The sequence below is a fragment of the Cryptotermes secundus genome, unplaced genomic scaffold (genome assembly GCF_002891405.2).
Source record: "Cryptotermes secundus unplaced genomic scaffold, Csec_1.0 scaffold2171, whole genome shotgun sequence".
Taxonomy (NCBI): domain Eukaryota; kingdom Metazoa; phylum Arthropoda; class Insecta; order Blattodea; family Kalotermitidae; genus Cryptotermes; species Cryptotermes secundus.
Window position 1 is genome coordinate 264863 of NW_019742561.1, and position 13915 is coordinate 278777.

The following is a 13915-nucleotide window of genomic DNA, read 5'->3' on the forward strand; positions in this document are numbered from 1 at the left end:
TTTAATTTTAGCCCACTTAATGACGTTGTCTTTAACCCGAAACTATACAAGCATAAAAGTGAAGTTGCCCCTATTTTTAACTAATTAACCACTACGCCATGAAGGCGTATGGAGGAGTCGATGTATAAATCCACATTTTCTTGACATCGACACAACTGGAGGTGAGTGGTCAGCTTCACGCCCTGGCCGTTTAGTCCCGGGGAAAGAGCCCCCAGTACCAATTGGATAGCAGGTTGGGCGGACCCCAGAGCCAGTCTGGACGATTTGGAGAAGAGAAAATTCTTGACACTAACGGGACTCGAACTCCGACCTCTCAACCGCCCAGCCCGTAGCCAGTGGCTATACCGACTCTCCAATACAAGTGTAACATCGAATAATAGGATATAATTAAATATTAATAGGGAAGGCTGTGGAAGGAAACCGTTAGCTTAGCATTGTTGGTGTCCCAGTTGAGATTTGAACCGGGAACTTCTTAAAATTCAGAAGCGTTACCGCTTGATCCAGCTTGATGAATCTATATCAATTCACGAATCTGTATAAAATTGATACTTTAAAGATATAATCCTATAGTACAGGATGATGGGTTGTACGAGTGGACGTTATTCATAGTATATCAGATAGAAATCGCAATAACAGATTTCGGTTCTGCAGTACAAAAGTATCTAATTGTGTAGAGAATTTTAGAGTTGAAATGGAAATCAAACCGAGTTTACTTCGTTATTGTAAACCTATGGCCAGAAGATTTCAGATACGTCCAGAAATGGACGGTGTCACACCCCAGATCATGTAAGGAACAATTTTTATGTTTTGGAAAGTCCCACCAAGAAATGCCAAGGCTAGTTCCTCAAATGACCTTGCAACGAAAACAGGTATATATCTTGTGAAGGCCTGTTCTTTCCTCAAAACATCGGAATGTTACACTTCACGCCCTCTATTGACAGAAACGATGTACTTGTTGATTAAAAACGAACCAACGTGTTCAGCAAGTGACGTCCAGTGGCCCAATTAATCGTACAGTTGATGATAATGAAATTTGGGAGAGGCGACATGCCACTCTGATTTCGCCAACCCCTAAACCGTCTCGCGTATTTTTATTTGGGCTTGAAATGCCACTGCACCGGTTCCCGCTGCTCTGTCCTCTCCCTAACCAATAGTCTGTTTTGGTATAGCATTAACCACACGGAGACAATAGAACAAAATGACTTTGTTGTCACGCTTAAAGGTGATGTTGTTGAATTACTCAGCAACATTGGCCCTCTTACAGGGCAACCGAACAAGATTTTGTATCTGTTGCGGAATAATACGATAATCCTGTAGGGATTATTGCCTGATTGGAAAACGGCTTTTGATTTAAAGACTATTTCTGTGTAGAGTCGAACTGAATTCTGAAGTTCGTGTCACAGAAAATGCTGATAATTTTATCTTATAGCTTATAAATAGTATTTTTTTTCCCTGTGGCGCTACAGCCCCAATTTGGGCCTAGGCCTACCTCCACGAAACTCCGTTTCACTTCGGTTTACTAGATCTTAAACATTCGGTAGGACTCCTTGGGCGGGTGATCAACTCGTCTCAAGGCCTCTACCTGTACACAAACACAGAAAAACGCACATACACAAACACTAAACATCCATGCCCTGAGTAGGATTCGAACCCAATATCCCGGCTTCCGAGCGAGCGAAGACAGTTCATGCCTTAGACCGCTCGGCTACCGTGACCGGCATAAATAGTATTACGGTTCATAACTATATTAGAGAACAATGGGATTATGGGTTCGAATCCCACTCGAGGCATGATTGTCTGTGTGCGTTTATTCTGTGCTTGTGTTGGTAGCGGCCTTGCGACGGGCTGAACACTCGCCCAAGAAATCCTACCGGCTGTGTATATGATTAGGAAACCGAAGATGCTACCAAGGCCCAACAAAGGGCTGTAGGGCCGTAGAGACAGACTGTCTCTTGTTCCTGTATAATGTGGATTCTTGAAAGAGTCGTTAAATATACAACAAATGAGCAAAAGGAAAAATCGCTCTTCCACTTAATGATCACGCGGTAGAGATGTATAGGGAAGTGGTAGTATAACTCCTCGCACTTCTAACCTCGGCACTAGATGATGGTGAGTGCTTAGCCTCACGCCCAGTTCGCTTTACTCCCTAGGATACAGGCCTCGGTAACATTTGAATAGGAGGCTGAGTGGGCCCCGAGGCCAATCGGGAGGCTGTGGAGAAACCAGCCAACTGTTATCTCTGTCGGCTGTTGAACCGCGATTTGAGTCATCTCGCCCATAGCTCAGTCGGTATAGCGACGGGCTGGACGTCTTGTTTCGAATCCCGGCAGGCGTTGCTTTTTCAGCTGGTTTCCAACCACCAAAATCAAGCTCTTTAAACGCTAACTTTTCGATCTGCTAATAATAAGAATTGGTATTATACTGCCACAATGTATAGATCTTTTGCCTTATCGTTGTTATAATTAATACCTTGCTAAAAATTGAATATTAACAAATGAATGAATTAAGAAAGCTAAGCATTACAGAGATGCACGATGGACTTAAACGGAAAGATTTTTCTGCTGTTGAGCTCGTAGAAGCGCACATCAACGCAGTTGAAAGTGAGAAATTAAATGCATTTGTGACGAAAACTCCAGAAATAGCAATAAAAGCCGCTGATGAAAATTTTTCAAAACAAAAAAGTGATATGCCCCTCACGGGTATACCAGTTGGTGTTAAAGATTTATATTCAAGATTTTTCTCCTCACCACCACGCGAGACCCGGTTCTGGGGCCCACCCCAACCTCCGATCCAGTGGACACCGCGGGCTCTTTCTCCGGAGATAAAGTGGCGTGAAGCTGGCCGCTCTCCTACCATTTGGTGCCCAGGTTAAGAATAGTGGAGTTAAACCTCCACTTCTTCATATGTCTTCACGGCATAGTGATCAGAGATATAACTTACAGCTCTTCGCGCCTTTTTTACGAGGCCTCAGTTCCGTCACTTCCGGTTCTTTGTTTAACTTTGTAGCTGCTTTAAAATGGAGTTCAGATTTTTGGTTTATCCTGTAATTCGGTGACATACCTTGTCTCCTCCTTGTGAGCCTTCTTTATAGTTTATCAGCGTGACAGCTATGAACAAAAGTAAATTTACAGCGTTTGAAAACTGTCACTTTACGACCCAAAATAAATTTACATTCTGCGACGTGTGACTTGTCATGTATAACTGTTATTATGGGATGTGTCTCTACGAAGAAAAACGAAAGCGCCTGTCGTCTATCGTTTAGACTACACGCACTGCCGGTTCGACGGAGAAGTTGCCGAAGTTCACGGCGAACGAATACATTTTTCACTCTATAAAGATGAAAGAAAAACGATGCCATCGCACGTTATAAGTGAATTTCAATGTGTTTGTCGTTTGGAGTTAAAGTTCGTTATACTCCACTTGTTTCTTAATCATCTCATGTAAGTGGAGGAGCGAGGCGAAGCGATTACCAGTCGTCAGAACGGACACAAAGAGAATATGTGTCACATTGTGTAGGGGCAGTTCTGAATTGTTCTGTCTACTAGGACATGACGCCGTGTAGTCTGTTGAAGGGCAACCAACGATTCGGAGAGACATGTCGTCCTCTTCAGGGCCGAAGAACAGACCAAGTAAGAAACCACACGAAACCGGGTGGAAAGATTTCTGTTTTCTTGTTTGACTTATGCCTCGACCCTGAATATGGAGGCTACATGTTTCTGCGAAACGTCGGTCGATTTTCATATGACTGCATGGCGTTATACCTCAGAAGACAGAACTCTTCATGTGTCACACTGGCTGTAGTATATTGGAATATGCCTGATACAGAATGTTAAACAGGACCTCGTACACAGCGGGTGCTTGTTGGCACGGTGAAAACTTAGGGTTTGGATAAAGAGGAAGGAATTTCTTGAGTAGCTGAGCAACTGTTAGCTTCTCAAGGAGGGCTTTGCTGCACGAATTTAAACAGAAGTTCTAAAGGTGTTAAAATCCATATAATCTTCGGCAGTGTGTAGTCTGGTTAGTGTCACCCTGAAGATGGAGGCAGTATATTTTCTTAGAAACGTTTCTCTCCACCTACCAGACCACGATATGAAAATTACCGAACTTTTCGAGGTATATGCTGCCCCCATCTTCAGGGTTGAGGTTTCCACGGCGGTTAACATTAATATTGTCTTCTTGTTATGACGCCTCTTAGTCTAATAGGGTGATACTGAAGATAGGGGAAGCACGTACCTCCGAAACGTCGGGAAAAGCGCCCATATCCATGAGATGTAACAACCCAAGAACGGAATTAACAGCAACTATTAACCACCGCGAAAGACTGAATTATGGGATAACAGTATTAATGGTTAGGCAGTTAGTTTAATTGAATTAGAGACCAATTAGTACTCATCCTCGCTTCAGTACAACGAAATTAAAAAAAAATGTTGAAAATTACTGTCTTTTCAGATGTGATGACTTGGAATTTCGTAGATGGTTAACCAGCGTTTCGATGGAAAATTCTGCCTCCATCTTCAGAGCAAAGGATTGATTTTGTTTCCTGTTTTGTAATATACAGCGTGGACGGTCTATACGTTGGTAACCATTCGTTAATTTCATGTATGAATTGGGCAGGGGTGTCTAAAATTTGTGTGTCACCTTGTTAACCTAGTAAAGGTTTAATCTGCCCACTTTCATAATATTGTGTTAAGCTGCATGTTTAGATGTTTAATTTTTAATATCAGTATATTTTTATAAGTTAATATTTATCAAAATTCTAGAAATGTTAGATATTTTGATGATCATCATCGATTCAGTTTTATTATGTAACTATCGCAACATCTACCACGGGGTCTACACTTTGTAAACCACTGGAATAAGGTAACACACGAAAATTGTATATTTTATTCCACGTAATATAATTATTTTTTTGTGCTGGATATGTCAATCATACGTCAAATTAGGTAACTGAATTTCATATATCATGACATGGCAGCTAGTCTGTTGGCGGGCAGATACCCTCGAAGCATTTATCTCTGCGTCTCTGAAACGGTTCCTATTTTAAAATTTTAATTTTTAGCCCGTTTAAAAGCGCCTGGTTGGACAACCTCCGACCTGAGTAACATTTTTCACTTGGCTGCTCCCCTTCTAGCACAGACCTCTCTCAGCGCATTGTTTTCCCATTATCTTCTACTGTGCTTCAACTTTGTTTCGAAATGTTTGGCTTTCAGAATTTTTCTGTATTCAGAACAGGATTCGAAACATTTCCAGCTGTTAATGGTGGCAGTGTTTTCATATGTATTACATCAGTTTTTTTTTTGTATAACCACCCGGGGTAGCTCAGTCATTGCAGCAACTGCAAGGGAAAAAGGTTTTTCTCAAAATCGCATTTCAGAATATTATAATATAAATCACCCACCCTATATTTCTCTCCGTCAACATACTTGTAATCTCTAGCATATATGTAAATAGAATACGTATATATAGATGAGAAGATAATATTAAAATGGACCTTAGAGATTAGGATGGGCGAGTTTGGATTGAATTCATTCTCCGTAGGATATGGACCAGACCACATTTATAGTTAAGAGTTCCTGGCTACAGATCCAGAGGTTCCGGGTTCGAATCCCGGCGCTACCAGATTCAGTCTCTTTAGGATAATTGAGGAGCTATTTCAGGGAAATAGCGGCACCGGTCTTGAAACCCGAAATTAACGGCCTTGGGTAAACTTGCGATATTTCACAAGCTTTGTCTTTGTTTGTGCCTGTCCAGCTTATGGTTTGGGACATGTAGGGTTTGTTCGTGTCGAATGGATCTGTGTACTCTGATTGACAGGAAATCGATAGGAGTTGGATTCAGTGCCATGGGCCAATCAACATGTCAACCGCAGTTTCGTGGTCACGTGACAAGTAGCTGCGAGTATATTACGTCACAATTGTAATTCAGGCTTGAGACTTGAATTGCACTTAATATACCAGAATGTAGTAATATTACTGAATCATGGTCTTTTGGTATATGACACCGTGTAAACTGGTAGGTTAGTTACTTATCGGATGAACCTGGTGCCTCATTCTTCAAGGTAGATTTCTACCTAAACATTACTTGTAACTTATGGTGTATCCTCAATCACCGGTTGAATTGCTCAGTCTCTATGACACTTGGGTTAAATTGCTCAATCTCAATGAAACTTGGGTTGAATTGCTCAGTCTCTATGAAACCTGGGTTGAATTGCTTAGTCTCTATGAAACTTGGGTTGAATTGCTCAGTCTCTGTGAAACTTGGGTTGAATTGCTCAGTCTCTATGAAACTTGGGTTGAATTGCTCAGTCTCTATGAAACTTGGGTTGAATTGCTCAGTCTCTATGAAACCTTGGTTGTATTGCTCAGTCTCTATGAAACTCTGTATGTATATCATGACACCTGTGCCCATATCAGCGGCGTACTTCATAAATCCCTCCCATCTGTCTGTCTGTGTCTGTATGTCTTTTCCCGTATCATTTCCAAGCAACGGCTTTGTTTTCTATGCGGTCCGTATCATATCAAAGGATAATAGGCGATTAGTTCTTCCCCGAAATATTTTTTGTCTGTGTTTTACTGAATGATCAAAATGGTGGGAGATTTGCGATATCCTGCTTGGTAACAAGTTTTAAACTGAGATAAATGCTTGCCCCTATTTATTCGTGAAAGTTGACATACATTAGCCTTAATAGATGAAGGAATGCAATTTTGTACCGCGCAGTGTAGACCCCCGTACTTGCCACCCCTCTCCCCCCATTACAAGTTGCCACGCATGAAAAATGAGACCCAACACTGGCTTTTAGTTACGCCTTCTCTTCAGGGAGGCAAGTAGGGGTGGAGGGAGAATGTTTTGCTACATCAGTCACTCTCAAGTACATTTCATTTTTTTCGTGTCAATTTTTTTTATTCTCTTAACTATGAAAGAACCTGTCGGGTTTTTATTCATGCAAATTGCCGAATATCATTAAGATTTGAGGTTATTGACCGACTTCCGGGGTGTGACGTCATGTAATGTGGTTCATCGTTACCAACTTTTCGGAGAAACTCTTTCTCCAGGTAGAGGGAGGGGCACAGCTAGAAAGAATTCTTTAAAACTTATTGCCTTGAAGTGTTCTGATAGAATAAAAATTGTTTTTGGAAATTATTTTTAATTTTTAATAATAATATGCGATATATTTCCTTCTCTATTCAGTATCTTCCCACCCAACCTAATATCCAGTTGGTACCGCTGTCTTTCCCCTTGGCTGAAACTGTGGGGCCGTACAGCTGACCACTCGCCTGCATCTGTACGGAGGTCAAGAATGGTGGAACTACACCTCCATTACATAGTGCTTAATTCAGTGCACGAATGACTTTACCTTAATATCCAGGGTAGGGGCAAATGTCGCAGGTCACAGTGGCTGCGCGGTCTAAGGCATGAACTGTCTTCGCCAGCTCGAACACTGGGATCGTGGGTTCGAATCCAACTTGAGGCATGGAAGTCCAATTGCGTTTATTGTATTTGTACCGTCCTTTGTGCAGGTAGCAGCCTTGCGATGGACTGATCCCCCGTCCAGTTAGTCCTGCCGACTGTGTATAAAAATTAAGGAACTGAAAAGTCGGCCAAGGTCCGACAAAGGGTGTGGGTTAATGGGGGGATGGATGGATACGAGCAAATGTCTGCGTTGCTGCTTCTTCTGTCGGCGTCCGTGTTCGTCTTCCTCCACGCTTCTACCCTGAAAATGGTGGCAACAGATTCATTCGAACGTTGGCAACGATGTACCAAACTATACGGTGTCACTTTCCGTAAGACAATACTCATTATAGTTACTGTGACGAGAACGTCACATCTGACCAATTAAAATGTTTGTTTGACGCTACACGTTCATATACAGGGTCATCGAAAAAGAATGCAGGGATTATAAAAATTATAACTCAAAAAGTGTTAAAATATTGAAACGATTCCAGCGTTAAATTGCTAAGAAATATATGAAGTTTTTTGTCTTAACTTAGTAAGTATATTCCGATATGTGTCCCATTTTGTGGCTCGGCAGGTATCGAGACTGCATTCGATGTGATGCCAAGACCGCAGAATCACATCTGGAGTTACCGATGCGTTGGCTGCTGCGATCCTAGCCCCTGTGTGCCGTTACCATCACCACAGGTTCTCACATTGGTGTTTTTTTTTTGAAGAGTTATTATCTTCTGTGATGTGACAACTCGTAGTCCGGTAGAATTTCACCGACGTTTCAGAGGAATATACTCCCTCAGTCTTTAAAAACAAATATATCTCTCAGCCTGATGCTTCTTTCCGATTGCTTTTGTAACATATCATTGACTCTGAAAATGGAAACACTACCGTTCATCCGAAATATTGGTGAAATGCTCTGCACGGCGTCACATACTAGAGGATCAAAGGTCTATTCGAATTGATAGAAGAAAATATAGAGTTTGGGCTTATGTCAAGATTCTTTAAATTCTGTAACAAATCCATAAGTTCCGAGGGGTGCTGAAGTGGTCCACTGATATCCGGCCTTTGGCTCATAGCTTCCTATTGTTCATTTTGTGAAAAATTACTCTTTCCATAGTTAAAATCAGAGATTTTATTTTCTCATGGAGCATGTTATTACCATTGATTTCATTGGAGTATCATATTAACCCTTTAAAAAATGAATTCCTTCAAAATGTTATATAAAATCTTAATTCTTACCTCACAGGAAACATTACGTCTCCGCTACAAAACCCAACCGGTTAATGCCGTTCAGGGAAACAGTCGCTGTTTATTGTGAGAACCATACGGAACACACAGATAACACTCTGTGGGCAGAATGCAGAGTTCTACTGTGTTAAAGCAGGTGGTACATATAGTAATCACTGGGCATTAAAGGGGAAACCATCAACGGAAGTTCATATATGTTACACCTAGCAGACTGTCGAGTCTCACCAGTGGATCGCGTCCCACGGTTTGAGAAACGCTTTACCAGGTAACTTGATAACAGGGCATGAACAGTGTCGGGTGCGCCATACGCAGTACACCCAACGCACATACCGACGGAGCTATGTAATTGTCTTAATTGCTTCGGTCTGTAATGAGCCGTTAATTCCCCAAGCACATTTAGATCACTTATGCATCAACAGTTTCTCGCATGGCCAGTTTCCGGGTTGGAATGGTCAACAGTGGCTGCAAGGTACACATTGGTTTGTCTTCAGTAATTTGACGTCGTGTATTTTATTTGCTAATTTATTTGTGTATTTATAATTTAGCTCCGGTCTAGAAAACCGAAATTAACGGCCGTGGATATCCGTTGCGCTGACCACGTGACACCCTGTATCCACTAACGTTGGCACTTACTTCGCCGACAAGCGGCGGTCGCTCGATCGGAATATTTCGCTTGCGGACTAAAGCCACGGAGTAGTAGTAAGGCGGTCGCTCGGTCGGTATGGTTCTCTTGCGGACTAAAGCCACGGAGTAGCAGTAAGGCGGTTTCTCTGTCAGTATGGTTAGTTGCGGACTAATGCCACGGAGTAATAGGCGGTAATAATGGTTCTCTTGCGGACTAAAGCCACGGAGTAATAGTAATTTATATTTTTGCGACGCTGTCAGTTTATCGAACTGTAGAGCTCTGTATGCTATGGGAGTGAGGATGTCATGGTCAGTCACCTACACCATTATGTCGTCATTATAAAATTATATTTTAATATATTGTAGCGTGTTGGGTGTGTCACGCTACAAATAAGTTCGCGCCGTTCTTTGATATAGCGAGTTTATTCTTCTCGCTCGCCTTACACACCTTACACACCTTACAATCATCACACTTGCAGTGTTACAATCACTGCTCACAATATTCGGCGAGACACTGGACTCCCTTCTCCGAAGGCTGGCCCGAGACTCTCTTCTCCGGAGGCTTGATGACGGCTGGCTTCTTAGCTGGCTCTTCCGAGACTGACTCTTCTCGCTGAAGCTGGGCTATTTATAACCTTGCCCGCTGTTAGGCAACGAACCCTTTGTTATAACAGTGGAAACGTCGCTTTGTTGGCTCCGCGTTTCCTACGCAATAACCCATTGTTATCGCGTTGTCTCTGTGGGAACCTTCGCGTATTCTCGTAACCGTGGAGATTCGATGTTCTCGGTACAACGGCTCACTGTTGGGGTTACAGTGCCGCTATTGTTACTTCCTATGTAACGGTCCATTCTAGCGTTTCCCTAGAAGTTACTCCTCTGGTTTGCCGACACGTTACAATATTATATTACTAGATTATATTTTGAACGTACTTCCAGCATTCATACACTGGTGGGAACTTCGGACATTACAAGGAAATTTTTTTCCTTAAGGTTGCCTACACGAGACATGACGTAGCCTGGTTCGTAGAGTGGATGAACTTTAGGATCATTAATGAATGCGTTGGTGGCCGGTTTCAAGGTACTGTTCCTGCATATGCGTGGAGAGATAGAGAAAACCACGACAAACCTATGTTAGTATAGACATTCCCGGCCGAGATTCGAACCATACTTCTCCTGAATTTAAGTCAGAAGACTTATCGTTTGGGTCAGTTAGTTTTGTGACTCCGTGTAGTCTAGCATGTCTAGGGACATGCTACTTCGACCCTGAGGCTAGAAGAATAAACTGGCCCACAAAATAAGTCAGACATGCGGGTCTATGAGCGCTCCAATAGGAGATTGTGGTTCCGAAGTGACTGTTTTTCCCGCTTGGCGTACTCATTTACCCTGATGATGTAAGAGGTAGGTTCCTCCGATACGTCAGTAACAATCTATCAGACTACACGGTCTCATATCCATAAGACAGTAATTTTTAAAATGACACTGATATTTTTTGTGTGTTATTAATATATCTGATATAAAAATTAAAGGTATATTATATAAAGTGGGTGACTCTAGCGCCGGATCTGTTCGCCTATGCCAAACACTGCGAGATCTTAAAGAAGAAGACGAGATGAGGAAATTATTCCGGCCTGTTCGCTTGTAGTGTTCAAGTTGAAAACGTGTTATGTTGTATGGCTCTTAGCGTGGTCGTTGATGCGCCGAGACCCAGTGAGCCCATAATTGAACAGTAGAATAGGTAAGGTTGTCCAGTTTTACATACCAATTTCCTCTCCTTCTCGTCAGTAGGTATTATGTGGCAGGGGTCCTATTGCCACGTTTTCCCCTATGTCACCTCTCCGGTTCCTAAATCCTGTAGCACGAGCAATAGGAAAGAGACACAGAACACTTTCCTCCATTGATTTCACATTGTTAAGATTTTCGCCTTCTCTCTTTCTCCATCCTTGTTTCTCTTTAAGTGTTTAAGTGTTGCTACTTACAGTGTTGCAGTTTACTCACACTGCCTTGTGCTGCTGGCTTGTGGCTGAGGGCAAAAGTGGCATCAACGCAAGCGTGTGCCAGATTTAAACATGTCAAGGAGAGATCAACCGGTTTCTGCTGTTCGTCGTTATATATATAAGTCACGGAGAATGAGTTGGGCAGGGCTTGTAGCACGAATGGGGGAGACTAGAAATGCATATAGGATACTGTGGGAAAACCAGAAGGAAAAAGACCACTGGGAAGACCAAGGCGTGGGTGGGTGGACAATATTAAAATGGATCTTAGAGAGGTAGATTGGATTGCTCTGGCTGAGGATAGGAACCAGTGGAGGACTCTTGTGAACACGGTAATGAACCTTCGGGTTCCATAAAATGCTGGGAAGTTCTTGAGTAGCTGCAGAATTGGCGGCTCCTCCAGAAGGGCTCAGCTCCATAAGTAAGTATATACAAGTATATATATATACATATATATTCGTGTTTAAGTTCATTGTTATATGCGATGTGACGTCATTAGTTTTGTTACTCAAGTATAGCCTTTTCTGTCAGTTTTGGATTTGTATTTCTAAAGTATTTGAGGCTTTCACAGCGATGGTTATGAACAGATCTATCTTCTGGGATATGACACGGCATACATTCGTTGGAAGTCAACCGATGTTTCTTAGGAGTATGTCGCTTCCATCTTCAGGGTCGATCAATAAGCCAAGCAATAAACCGGCTTGAAGTTGAGAACAAGTTGTATTACGTAAGATTTGAGGCTTTCACGGCGGTGACTATGAAGAAAGCAGTCTTCTGGGATTTGGCACCGTGTATATGTGATGTTAACACCACATATACACGGTGCCAAATCCCAGAAGACTGCTTTCTTCAAGTTGTATTACGTCCTCCATTTACTGTTTCATTTTCTTCTTTTGTATATTCTTATTTATATTCGTTTTTATTCTTCTGCTTATATTTGTTTGTATCAGCCTTCATTTTAATTTTAATCTGTTTCTTCTCCTTATTTCAACTATACAATTTTTAACGGTTTTTAGCAAAATGTACAGTTGTGTCGCTTTGCTCAATCATCAAGTCATGAAGATGTATCAACGTCAGATACAGGACAATGTTCAGCTTCACGCTCCAGCCACTTTAAAGCAAGGGAAATAGCCCCGGTTCACAACAGGATTGGAAGCTAGTTGGGCCACAGAGCCGGTGTGAACGGTGTGGCACTAAGAAAAAAAAATGTCTCTGCCAGATATCGAACCATAACTCCTCGGCTGTCAAATCTCTCTTATTCTCTGTGTGTTGTTACCGAACATGTACTAGTAGGTAAAGCTCTGTCGTATAAGAGAGGTTATCGGTTCGAATCTCCGCCGGAACGCCTATCCTGACCGAGGTTCGTCGTAGTCTTGCTCAGTCCCTTTAGGCAAATGCAGGCATAGCATCTCGATTAGGCCATGACCATTTCTTTCCTGATCTTTTTCAAATCACGGTTCTTTAAACATCATTGTGGTATGTATAACTGTTGCTAGGCAACGTCAGCGAAACAAACAGCTGTACTAAATAACTGCTCCGTAAACAAGCACGTTTCCACGGCGAAAAATAGCGGTCCTTGCCGAGGTGTTATAAGCAGGACCAGTTAGGAGGGCTGCATTTTAAAAAATCTGGTCGTGGACCTCGAGGGCATTGGCGTCAAGACGAATTGGTTGCCGGTAAACCGCCAGTCGTAAAGTAACTCTGATTTGCAGTTAGACATCCTCAGGGTTCAGTCGTTGTGAGCTGTTGCTATGAGAAGCTTGTAGCTGAGGCACAGAGATAGTTCGTGAATCTAGAGGAAGGGGAACGTCCACTGTTGGAAGCCGCTACCAAGCAACGGCATTGAAGGAGTGACTGTGGGCAATAGTGTGTAATAGTAAAATGTAAAGTGTAGTAACTCAAATTGTGCAGTAAATAGAGTAATCAATCCAAACCGCGTCTACAGTCACGTGACAGTGTTATCCGACACCAGATGCGGTTGATATTGGCAGTCGAGTTAAATGATTAAAAATGCTCTATATTGTGCCTTAATATTTTTTCCCCATCCTCTTCACATTTTGCCACGCAGCAGGTTGATGTGGCGCTGACACTCGAGCCTCACATTCCGGAAGTGCTGGGTTCGAATTTGTGCCAGGATATTTAATAAAAATAAAAGAATGGCAGGAACATCTGCAGAGGATGCCATCAGAAAAAGCTCCCAGGCATCTGTTATGCTATCAACCAATGGGAACACGTAACCCAGGAAGGCCAAGAAGAATATGGCTTCATATTTGAGGACGGAACAGGCTAACAAGCTCAGCCCTTGCAGATAATACCGCTGACAGTAGCTGTACTGTATCAATTGGAAATATGAATCATGAATAATGAATTAGAAATGATTTCATATAAATCGTTCGTGTATTAGTAGAAGTGTTATATGGAACGTTGCTTGAAATGAGTGAAAAATGCCATGAAAACGTTAGGATGGCAGTTACCCCGGCCGGGATTCGAAACGACCACCTCCAGAGTACGGTTCTGGAAAGTTATTGCTATACCAGCGCACTCGGTGAAATTTTAAGAAGTTTTATGTTTGGTCATTAATTTTAAAGTTCTTTCAGACGTCCGTT

General features: G+C 42.3%; 1 protein-coding gene across 7 annotated transcripts in view; it reads left to right on the top strand.

The window, feature by feature from the left end:
• Window positions 1–13915, top strand: part of LOC111873360 (kinesin-like protein KIF26B) — a 293199-nt gene that overhangs the window by 183729 nt on the left and 95555 nt on the right. The window lies entirely within an intron of this gene.